Below are 11293 nucleotides of genomic sequence, written 5' to 3'. Positions count from 1 at the left end.
TAAATATAAGTCTATTGAAGAACAAATAAATACTCCTTCAATTCAACAAAAAATCCAATCAATACAACACCATATAGAAACTTCTATAAGCAGTGAGCACCCCAATGCTTGCACAGTTTTTACTGTATGCCTCTGATACTACAAACGCCCAGGATCAACAGTCCAATCCTATTTATAGTATTTTTGCAGGTGATAATTGAATCTAAAGTAGATATGTAAATATGAGACTATTGTATTTAATTAATTCTTGCATAATTTTATAATAATTAAGAAGGAATAGTAAAAAGTCAGGGAGTGAGTTGGAAGACCCGGGACAAACGCCCAGGATCTACAGTCCGATCCTATTTATCGTATTTTTGCAGGTGATAATTGAATCTAAAGTAGATATGTAAATATGATCGGACTGTAGATCCTGGGCGTTTGTGGTATCAGAGCCATACAGTAAAAACTGTGCAAACAGGAATCTGTTTATACAGTACATAAACAGTACACTATAACCTGTCCCAATAGTTCACTAGTCCTGTTAGAGTAAAAGTTATACTATTACTAGGGAAACCGACTTAAATTTACCACTGAGCAAGTTGGTCCGAGAGTTAAGACAAGAGACGAAAGGACAAGTCTAGGTACTTCAAGGCCAGGAAGAGCCGCTTAGGGGAACACGCTGGACCCTTGATCGTCCAGATTGTCATTATCCGCAATCTACAGATGGCAAATATAATTAGGAATCTTAGAAGTAACAGTACAACTTCATCTCAAACACTTAGAGTGAAAAATAAGGAGCAAATCATAATAAATGATATTGAAGATCATATTCAAAATTGGAATATACCAAAGGTACCAATACATGACATTTATCATATGGGATCATTTAAATTCAAGATGGGTTTTGCCATCAAGACAGTAGAAGAAAGTTTATCTGTAACTCAGAATCAAGAAGACTTTCAACTACTATCAAGAAAAGTTATTGAAAAACATAAAGAAAATAATTACAAATATTTACACATTGGCCTCATTCAAATAGCTGTTAAACCTTTGACCCCACTAGGGTTGAACACCTCAGTGCTTGTATGCCTAAGAGATACAAGACACAATAATTTCACAGACTCTCTACTTGGCATGGTTGAATCAAGCCTATGTAGTGGTCCAATATATTTTAACTGTTTTCCACATTTTGTGGTTTCTTTAACTAATCCAAATATTCTAGATATACTAACAATAAATTTAAAAACTCATGGTTTTAATATGACACATGGTTCCCAAAATTTAGCTATAGTATACAGAATATATTACAAAGTCATGAACACCTTGTGTCCAAATATTATGAGAATAGATGAAAAAGATCAAACTATATTATTTCAAACAAATATGGAAAAATATCATACAATAGTACCCAAAACCATTAAGTGGTCAGACATTGTTCTACCACAGTCATGGGCACTACAACATGCAAATCAACCCCAAGAAATTCCAAGAAATAGTATTCCAAATCAAATAATAGAACATCCAGATAGAAATATTGAAATCAAATTCCAACAATCGAAAATACAGGATGATATAAATATTAATCGGAAAAAGAATAAAACTCCATTAATACCTAGTAGAAAATCTTATTCTACTACTCCTGATGTTATTATACTACCTTCACCTTCCCAATCTTCTTCACAATCAATACCTCGTTCAGATTTACAATTACAAGGAATAAGAAGAACAACTGATCATGTTGTTATTCCCACATATACCCCTGAATCAAATATAGCATACACTCCTGAACCTAGTATAGAAGAATTTCAAATATTAACATTACAAATTGAAGATGATATGGAAGAAGAAATAAATCCCTATGATCAATATTCTGATGAATATATGGCAGCATACTTGGCAGCCAAATTAGAAAGGAAAAGAAGGAAAATTAATAAAGATTATATCAGACAAGATTATTTATCTGATGAAAATAAACAATTTCGAGAATGGTATTTGAAAACATTTCAACCTAGATTAATAGAATTAATGCACATAAAATATAATAAATTTCTTAAAAAAGAAAGAGTAACCAAAGGATTTTTATATGGTTAAAAGAAATGTGTAGTCAATATAGTATTACTATTCCCTCATTTGCAACATTCAAACAATAGAAGAAAAAACCTATATCAGTACGGATGGTACTACCACTGCTAGTACACACCCTCCTGAAAAGAGTATAATACTCAAAGCAGTCATCCCATCTAAGGATGAACCACCATAGCCACAATCAATATATGATATAATAGCTACTTCTTATAAAGTCTTACCAAAAGAGCTTGGTAAGAAACATGAATTGATTCTTCATATTGTGGAACAAAATAATTATACAAATTTGTATATGCAATCTTTAGGTAAACAGGCAGAACGAATAGAAAGATCTGTTTCAAAAGAACAACCTTCTGCTTCACCTATACCTAAAGCAGTTCTATTTAAACCACCTCCAGAATTAAATAAAAATAAATTCCATATTGGTGATAACAATAAGTCCTTAATGGATCAATTAATAGCAAAATTATCCCAATTAGAAATTAAAGGAATACCTTCTCCCAAAATAAATATTCCTTCACCCACTATTAGCAGTTCATTACCTGAATCTTCAGATAAAGGAAAAACAAAGCTGCCTGAGCATGAAACAATGATGCTCCAAGAAGAACCAATCATAGAAGATACGATCCAAAATCAAGAAAATGCATTTATGGATACCACTCTCATAGATCTCAACAGAATAGCTTATGGCAAAAACTGGAAACCCATTACAGCTTTACCATATCATAAAAGACTTACACCTGTTGATATTCAAATGGAAGAAGATGCTATACAACAATTAGTATCATATTCAGGAAGATCAATAATAAACTGGACAATAGATGACTTATCTGAATTAAAAATATTAGATGTCATGAGACATATGACAATGTTTGCCTCTGCAAATAAAATGGCAGGCAACCCAGATCAAGAGGTTGCAAAAGCAATAGTTAATGGATTTACTGGCTGGTTAAGAGGTTGGTGGGATTTCTATGTAGATGATGAAACCAAGAATAGAATCCTCACAAACACTAGATAATGGACTGCCAGAAATGAACAGAATCAAGAAATAATTTATACAGAAAGTGATGCTGTCAACACTTTGATATATACCATTACATTGCACTTTGTAGGCAGTATAGCACTGTTAGCAGCAAGATCGGAAGATCTGCTTTCAAATCTCCGCTGTCCTACACTATCTCATTATAAATGGTATAAAGATGTATTTTTCTCAAGATTATTAATAAGAGAAGATTGCCTGTTAGATCACTGGAAAGAAAAATTTATAGCTGGTTTACCATATTTATTCACAGAAAAAGTCAAAGAAAAACTGCGAAAGAAACATAATGGAATCATAATATATTCATCATATACACTTGGAGAGTTATCTGCAGAAATATGTGCTAAGGAATTAGCCTTATGCACAGATATGAAACTCAAAAGGCATTTAGATAAACAAAAAATCCTTAAGCGTAAGGAACTTGGTGACGTTTGTGAACAATTTGGATATTATCATGATAGAAAAAATATGCCTGAACAATTATTTAAGAAAACGAAAAAATATAAAAAGGAAAAATATAAATCTAAAGATAAAGATAAGGAAAAATATTATAAAAAGTCTAAAAGAAAACTGATCAATAAATTTTCTCCCAATACAAAAGGTAAGAGAAAACTACCAGTATGTTATAAGTGTGGTAAAGTAGGACATTATAAGCATCTAAATTAAAAAATTAAATAGAATCATTACATTTAGATGAAACAATAAAATCAAAATTATATAATATAATCAATTATGATTCAACTTCTTCTACCTCTACTGATTCCCATATAGACCAAATTCAGGATGATGATCTTATTTGGGCAGAATCCTCTGATTCTTCCAATACTTCTAATACATAATCATTTAGTTCAATAAAAAATAATGATTGTAGTTGTCCTATACCTACACATAATGTACATACACTTATCCAAGAAGATAATTTCATCTTGGACATTATTGACAAAATTACTGATCCAGATGAAAAAAGATCTGTCATTACTCAATTTATTTCTATAACAAAAAATAAAGAAAAAACACCTCCCATCAAGTAATCAAACGAAAGGTAAAGACTCATGATTGTCTTTCTCTTCCACATCCAACTGCTTTTAAAATCCTAGAATGTGATGCTTTAGATATAGGTCTAGGCGGTATTCTCAAACAAAAAATTGATAATCACGAACAAATACTCTGGTATACTTCTAAGGTTTGGAATTCTACAAAAAAAAACTATTCAATGGTCAAAAAAGAGTTATTAGCCATTGTCCACTGTGTTTCTAAATTCCAAAGTGATGTTCTTAATCAACCATTTCTTATACGAACTGACTGCAAAGCAGCCAAAGATATTTTGCAAAAAGATGTTCAGAATTTGGTTTCCAAACAAATATTTGCTCGATGGCAGGATATATTATTCGCCTTTTATTTTTCCATCGAACACCTTCCCGGGTCTTCCAACTCACTCCCTGACTTTTTAACCCGTGAATTTTTGCAGGGGGGCAATACTGACACAAACGACGAATCACCACTGTCCCTGGCATTAAATACTCCTTCAATTCAACAAAAAATCCAATCAATACAACACCATATAGAAACTTCTATATGCAGTGAGCACCCCAATGCTTTTTGGGAAAGAAAAAAGCATAACATTAGTCTACCTTATGAACAAGGATTTGATGAAAAACAAATACCTACAAAAGCTAGACCAATACAAATGAATACCATCTTATTAGATATGTGTCGCAAAGAGATTACTGATCTCCAAAATAAAAAGCTCATAAGACCAAGCTCCTCACCTTAGAGCTGTGCAGCCTTTTATGTTAATAAGAATGCTGAAAAGGAACGAGGGGTTCCTAGGTTAGTTATTAACTATAAACCTTTAAATAAAGTTTTAAAATGGATCAGATATCCTATCCCTAATAAAAAAGATTTATTAGATAGAGTTGCTCAAGCTTGTATCTTTTCAAAATTTGATATGAAATCTGGATATTGGCAAATACAAATCCAAGAACAAGATAGATATAAAACGGCATTTAATGTCCCATTCGGACAATATGAATGGAATGTTATGCCATTCGGCTTAAAGAATGCTCCATCTGAATTTCAGAAAATAATGAATGATGTTTTTAATGCATACCATCAGTTCATAGTATACATAGATGATGTTTTGATTTTCTCTGAATCTATAGATCAACATATTAAACATATATATATATATATATATATATATATATATATATATATATAAGAATCAATGATAAGTTGATTGTTACTGTTCCAAAAATAACAATAATTGTCAATCAAGGATAAAAAATTTATAAATATTTATTTGAATGAACGATAAGTCGTATATTACCATTCAAAAAAAAATGTTTTGGAATCTATGATAAGTCGTACATTACCGTTCAAAATATTCAACATACCGTTTAAAAAAAATTTATTTTTGAATCAATGATAAGTCGTACGTTATCGTTAAAAAAAAATACTTTTGAATCAATGATAAGTCATATGTTATCGTCAAAAAAAATTTATTTTTGAATCAATAATAAGTCGTAGTTTACCGTTTAAAAAAAGTTTTATTTTTTAATATATATTTATTTATTTGAACGGTAATATACGACTTATCATTGATTCAAAAATAATATCGTTTTTGAATGGTAAACTACGACTTACATTGATTAAAAAATATTGTTTTTTTGAATTGTAACATACGACTAATTATTGATTCAAAAATATTATTTTTGAATGGTAACGTACGCCTCATCATTGATTCAAAAAGAATTTTTTTTTTTTTTAAGCAATAATTTGAACGATAATGTATAACTTATCAAACATTCGAACACATTATTATTTTTTTGAATGGTAACATACGACTTATCGTTCATTCAAATATATATTTATAAATTTTTTGAACGATAATATATGACTTATCAATGATTCAAAACTATTATTATTGTTTGAATGATAACATACGACTTATCAGTGATTCAAAAAAAAAAATGAACGATAAACTACGACTAATCATAGATTCAAAATATATATATATATATATATATATATATATATATATATATATATATATATATATATCTTTTTGAAAGGTAACATACGACTTACCATTGTTTCAAAAATAAATTTTTTTGGAACAATAACGTCCGACATCGTTGATTATTATTATTATTATTTTAAAGGTATCGTACGACTTCTCATTGATTCAAGAAATAATGATTTTCTAGAATGGTAAACTACGACTTATCATTGATTCAAAAATATTTTTTTTTTTTTTCAACTGTAAACTACGACTTATCATAGATACAATGACATACGACTTACCATTCGTTCAAAAATATTTCTTTTTTTTTAACGATAACGTACAACTTATCATTGATTCAAGAATATTATTATTCCTTTGAATGGTAACATACAACTTATCATTATATATATATATATATATATTGAATCCTAACGTACAAATTATCATTCAATCAAATTTTTTTTTTTTCTTATCATTAATTCAAAAATATCATTCTTTTTCGTACGGTAACATGCGACTTCTCATTGATTCAAAAACAAGTTTTTTTTTTTTTTTCTTTAACAATAAACTACATTTTTTTTTTTTTTTTGAACGGTAACGTTCAACTTATCATTGATATATATATATATATATATATATATATATATATATATATATATATATATATATATATATATATATATATATATATATATATATATATATATATATATATATATATCATTTAATAAATCTTCATCATTTATTATTCTTATGTCTGATTCGTCATCAGAACTACTTGAGGATGAGGAAGAAGTTGTACTAAGATCATTATCTTTATCATAAACCTGAATGATTTCATATAACTGATTTCTTATATTTTCATCTACTATTAACATTACAGTTATTTTTATAATGTTCTAATTTTTTCTTTTTTCAAAAATTTATTATATTGTTTATGAGTCATATCAATTAATTCTTTTGAGAAAGTGGTTAAATACCAATTTTGAAGATCTTTATTAGTTTTACTAACATAATCTTGTTGTATATAATCTCTGTTTATTTTATTTTCTTTTTGTAGTGTTAATAATTGAAAATCAGTATCTGGTGATTCATTATGGATGGATTGGTATACTGGTTTGAGTATATTTTCTTGAGTTCTTACTAGTCCTTGTATTTCAGACTCAGATTCTGAAGTCGAAGGCGTTACGGGTCTAGTAATACTAGACACAGACTTTCATGAGGCTAGGAAAGTTGCAGGTAACGTTCGTCTTGGTATTGGAAGATAAGTATCATCAGTATTGGTTATAGGTGGAGATCTATGATTAAATTGTATTTCTATTTCACCATCTAAGTGTTCAATAATTTGATTTGGAAGATTATTTTTCGGAGTTTTTACTGAGTGATTGGATGTTTGAATCTTCCAATCTTGTGAAAGTTTTATTTGAGACCATTGAATTGTTTTAGGAATTATTAAATTTGATCTTTCGAAATTTGTTTGAAAGAAGGTTGTCTGTCCTTTCGTATCTATTTGTACGACATTAGGAAATAAAGTAGTCACTACTTTATATTAGATTCGATATACAATAGCTAAATTCTGAGATCCTTGTAACATATCAAAACCTTGTGTTTTAATATTTAAAGTTAATACTTTAAGTACGTTAGGATCATGTAAAAAATGGCATAATTTGGAAAACAATTAAAATATATTGATCCATTATATAAACTTGACTCAATTATTCCTAAAAGGGAATCCGAAAAATTATTATGTCTTTCATCTCGTAGACATAATAAGATAGAAGTATTTAATCCTAATCTAGTTAACGGTTTTATTGCTACTTGTGTCAACCCTATATGAAGATATTGATACTCTTTATTTTTATGTGATTGTAATATTTTATTTGTTAATAGTTGTAGGTTTTCTTGATCTTCTTGAAAAAGTAAACTTTGTTTGACGGTTTTAATAGCATAACCTATCTTTAGATTAAAATTTCCTTTTTTATAAACATCTGAAACTAGGACTTTGGTATGTTCCAGTTCTGGATGTGTTGTTCAATATCATCTATAACTACTTCTTCTTTGTTTTTTACCCTTAGAGTACGTTTAGATGTAGATAGTGTTTTATTTGATATGACCATGTATGCCACTGCATGCAAGGTTTCGGGCGCCCATGACCAAGATGTAGCGAAAGCTATTATCTGTGGGTTTACAGGCTGGCTTAGAGGTGGTGGGATTTCCACTTAAATGACATATCCAAACAACAAATTTTATCTGCCACCAAACTATCCTATCTTAAAAACGAAGTAAATCAAGATATAGTACAATCCGAAAGTGATGCAGTGAATACTTTAATATACACAATTACACTCCATTTTGTTGGAAGTACGGCTTTACTCGAAGCCCGATCTGAAGACTTGCTAAATAACCTGCGATGTCCCACTCTTTCTCATTATAAATGGTATAAAGATGTTTTCTTTTTCCGACTCCTCATACGTGAAGATATTAGTGTCGATCATTGGAAAGAAAAATTCATCTCCAGCCTTCCCTATTTGTTTGCTGAAAAAGTCCGTAATCGTCTCAAAACAGAACATGGGGGGATTATTCTTTATCCTCTCTTTGCCCTAATCGAATTGTCAGTCGAAATTTGTGTAGAAGGGTTATCTCTCTGCACCGACCTAAAATTGAAACGACAACTTGAGAAACAAAAAATGACTGGCAAAAAAGAATTAGGCGACTTTTGCGAATAATTCGAATATAGTATAGATCTTTCCCATAATAAACCTCATAAACATAGAAAGCTAGAAAAAAGACAAAAATAATACAAAAAACTATATCAAAATGGAAACATAAATATAAAGACGAAAAATATGAGAAAAAACCCAAAGACGGAAAAAGATATAAAAGAAAAATACATCGGTGTTATAAATGTGGAAAATTAGGACATTATAAAAATAACTGTAATGTTAAGAAAAAGATAGAATCCTTAATAGTAGATGAAAATATAAGAAATCGGTTATATGAAATCATTCAGCTTTATGATAACGATAATGATCTTCGTACAACTTCTTCCTCATCCTCAGATAGTTCTGATGACGAATCAGACATAGGAATAATAAAAGATGAAGATTTATTAAATGAAACATCCTCTTTATCTGACCAAGACAATAAATGTTCTTGTCATACCCTTACCAAAGAAGACAATTTAATTCTAGAAATTATAGAGAAAATACCTAATACTGAAGATAAAAGAATTATCATCAGTCAATATATTCAAATAGCAAAAGCTAGGAATAAACCAACTCCATTGATTAAACCACCAGAAGAATATAGTTTCTCGAAAATTCTGAAACGAATTGGCCAAAAGAATAACAGTCAAAAGGAAACTACTATTGCTAAGCTAAAGCATGAAATCAATGAAGTAAAATCTGAACTGATTAAATTAAAAAACAGAATTAAATTATTGAAATTAACCGAATTAACAGATAATAATTCTGAAGATGAAGAAGACATAGAATTTGCAAATTTATTACATAACATGGAAGGTAAACCTGAATCCTCTAAACTTAACCAAGAACTACAATTAAATTTAATCAACAAAATTCTAAATAAAAAATGGTACACACTAATTAAAATCATAGTCCAGAACGAATTTACCTTCCAAACATTAGCCTTCATCGACTTAGGTGCTGATTTAAATTGTATAAACGAAGGATTAATCCTTGCAAACTACTTTCAAAAAACAACACGAGTATTAAATACAGCCGATGGAAGTAAATAAAAAATAAATTATAAATTATCAAATACTGCTATATGTAATAATAGTATTTGCTTAGAATTAACATTTAATATGGTCAGAGGACTAAATCAAGCTGTAATATTAGGAACTCCCTTTCTTAGCATGTTATACCCTATTTATATAGATCATACTGGCATCAAATCAACAATAAAAGGAATAAAAGTCAAATTTAAATTTATTGATAAACCAAAAATAAAAGAAATAAATAATGTCAAACAAAACATACAAAACAAAGAAACATTCTTATATCAGTTACAAGCTAAAATTAAATATAAAACAATTGAAGAACAACTGTTACTATCTGAAATTCAGAAAACAATAAGTCAAATTAACAAAACTAGAATTACAACGCTCAGGAAGAGAGCAAGCAGAGCCGTGAAGATGTTCAATGGAAAAATCAAATGCTGATGAGATAGCTTGCCAACAAGATAAAATTTGTTTAGAAACAAGATTTTGAACATCTTTTTGCAGAATATCTTTAGCAGATTTACAATCTGTTCGGATAAGAAAAGAAGTATTTAGAATATCACTTTGGAACTTATTCACACAATGAACGATAGCTAAAATTTCTTTTTTAATAGTCGAATAGTTTTGCTGTGCAGGGTTTCAAGCTTTAGATGTATATCGAACTAATTGTTCTTTATTGTGACTACTTCGCTGTTTAAGATATCCACTTAATCCTATTTCTGAAGCATCACATTCAATAATTTTAAATGCAGTAGGATCGGATAAAACTAAACAGGATAGTTATTTTGATTTGCTTTTTAGAAGTCGAATAGCATTGGTGTGTTGATCCGTCCATTTAGGCGGATTCTTTTTTAATCGATCAAATAATGGTTTAGCAATAGTAGCAAAGTCATGAATAAAATCGGCTATATAATTAACTCCATTAGCAATACAGCTCTTTAATATGAATATTAATACTCCAATGAATACTAATACTCCTAATCAACGACCAGGTAAGAATTTACAGACACTAATGGACATTGTCCCTATAGTAAACCCCGGCTCACCTGTATCTATGCATCCACCGTTATCACCAGCCAGATCTTTGAATTACCTTGAACACTCTACCCAAATTCCAAGCTCAATATTTACTCTTGTATCAAACCAAAATAAACCAACCAGCTCTACCTCACACAAGGCAATATTTGAAGAAACAGCCTTTTTAATAGATATTGCTATTGATGATAAACACATCCATAAAGACCCAAATAAATTAGCCCCTCTATATCTCCAAAATCATCTTAACCCTTTTAATGGAAACAAAACCCGAGAATGGTACGAAACCGTTCTCATGGAAACAGGCTCCATATCTCTTGTACATTTTTTCAATCCTACAACTAAAATAATATCTTACTCTAAGTTACAGATGAAGAATATATTATCATATGATGATTGGGGA

Source organism: Amborella trichopoda, chromosome 10 (assembly GCF_054954075.1).
Source record: "Amborella trichopoda isolate Santa Cruz 75 chromosome 10, AtrichopodaSantaCruz75HAP2 v2.0, whole genome shotgun sequence".
NCBI lineage: Eukaryota > Viridiplantae > Streptophyta > Magnoliopsida > Amborellales > Amborellaceae > Amborella > Amborella trichopoda.
The sequence above is the reverse complement of the archived record's forward strand: the minus strand, read 5'-3'. Positions refer to the sequence as shown.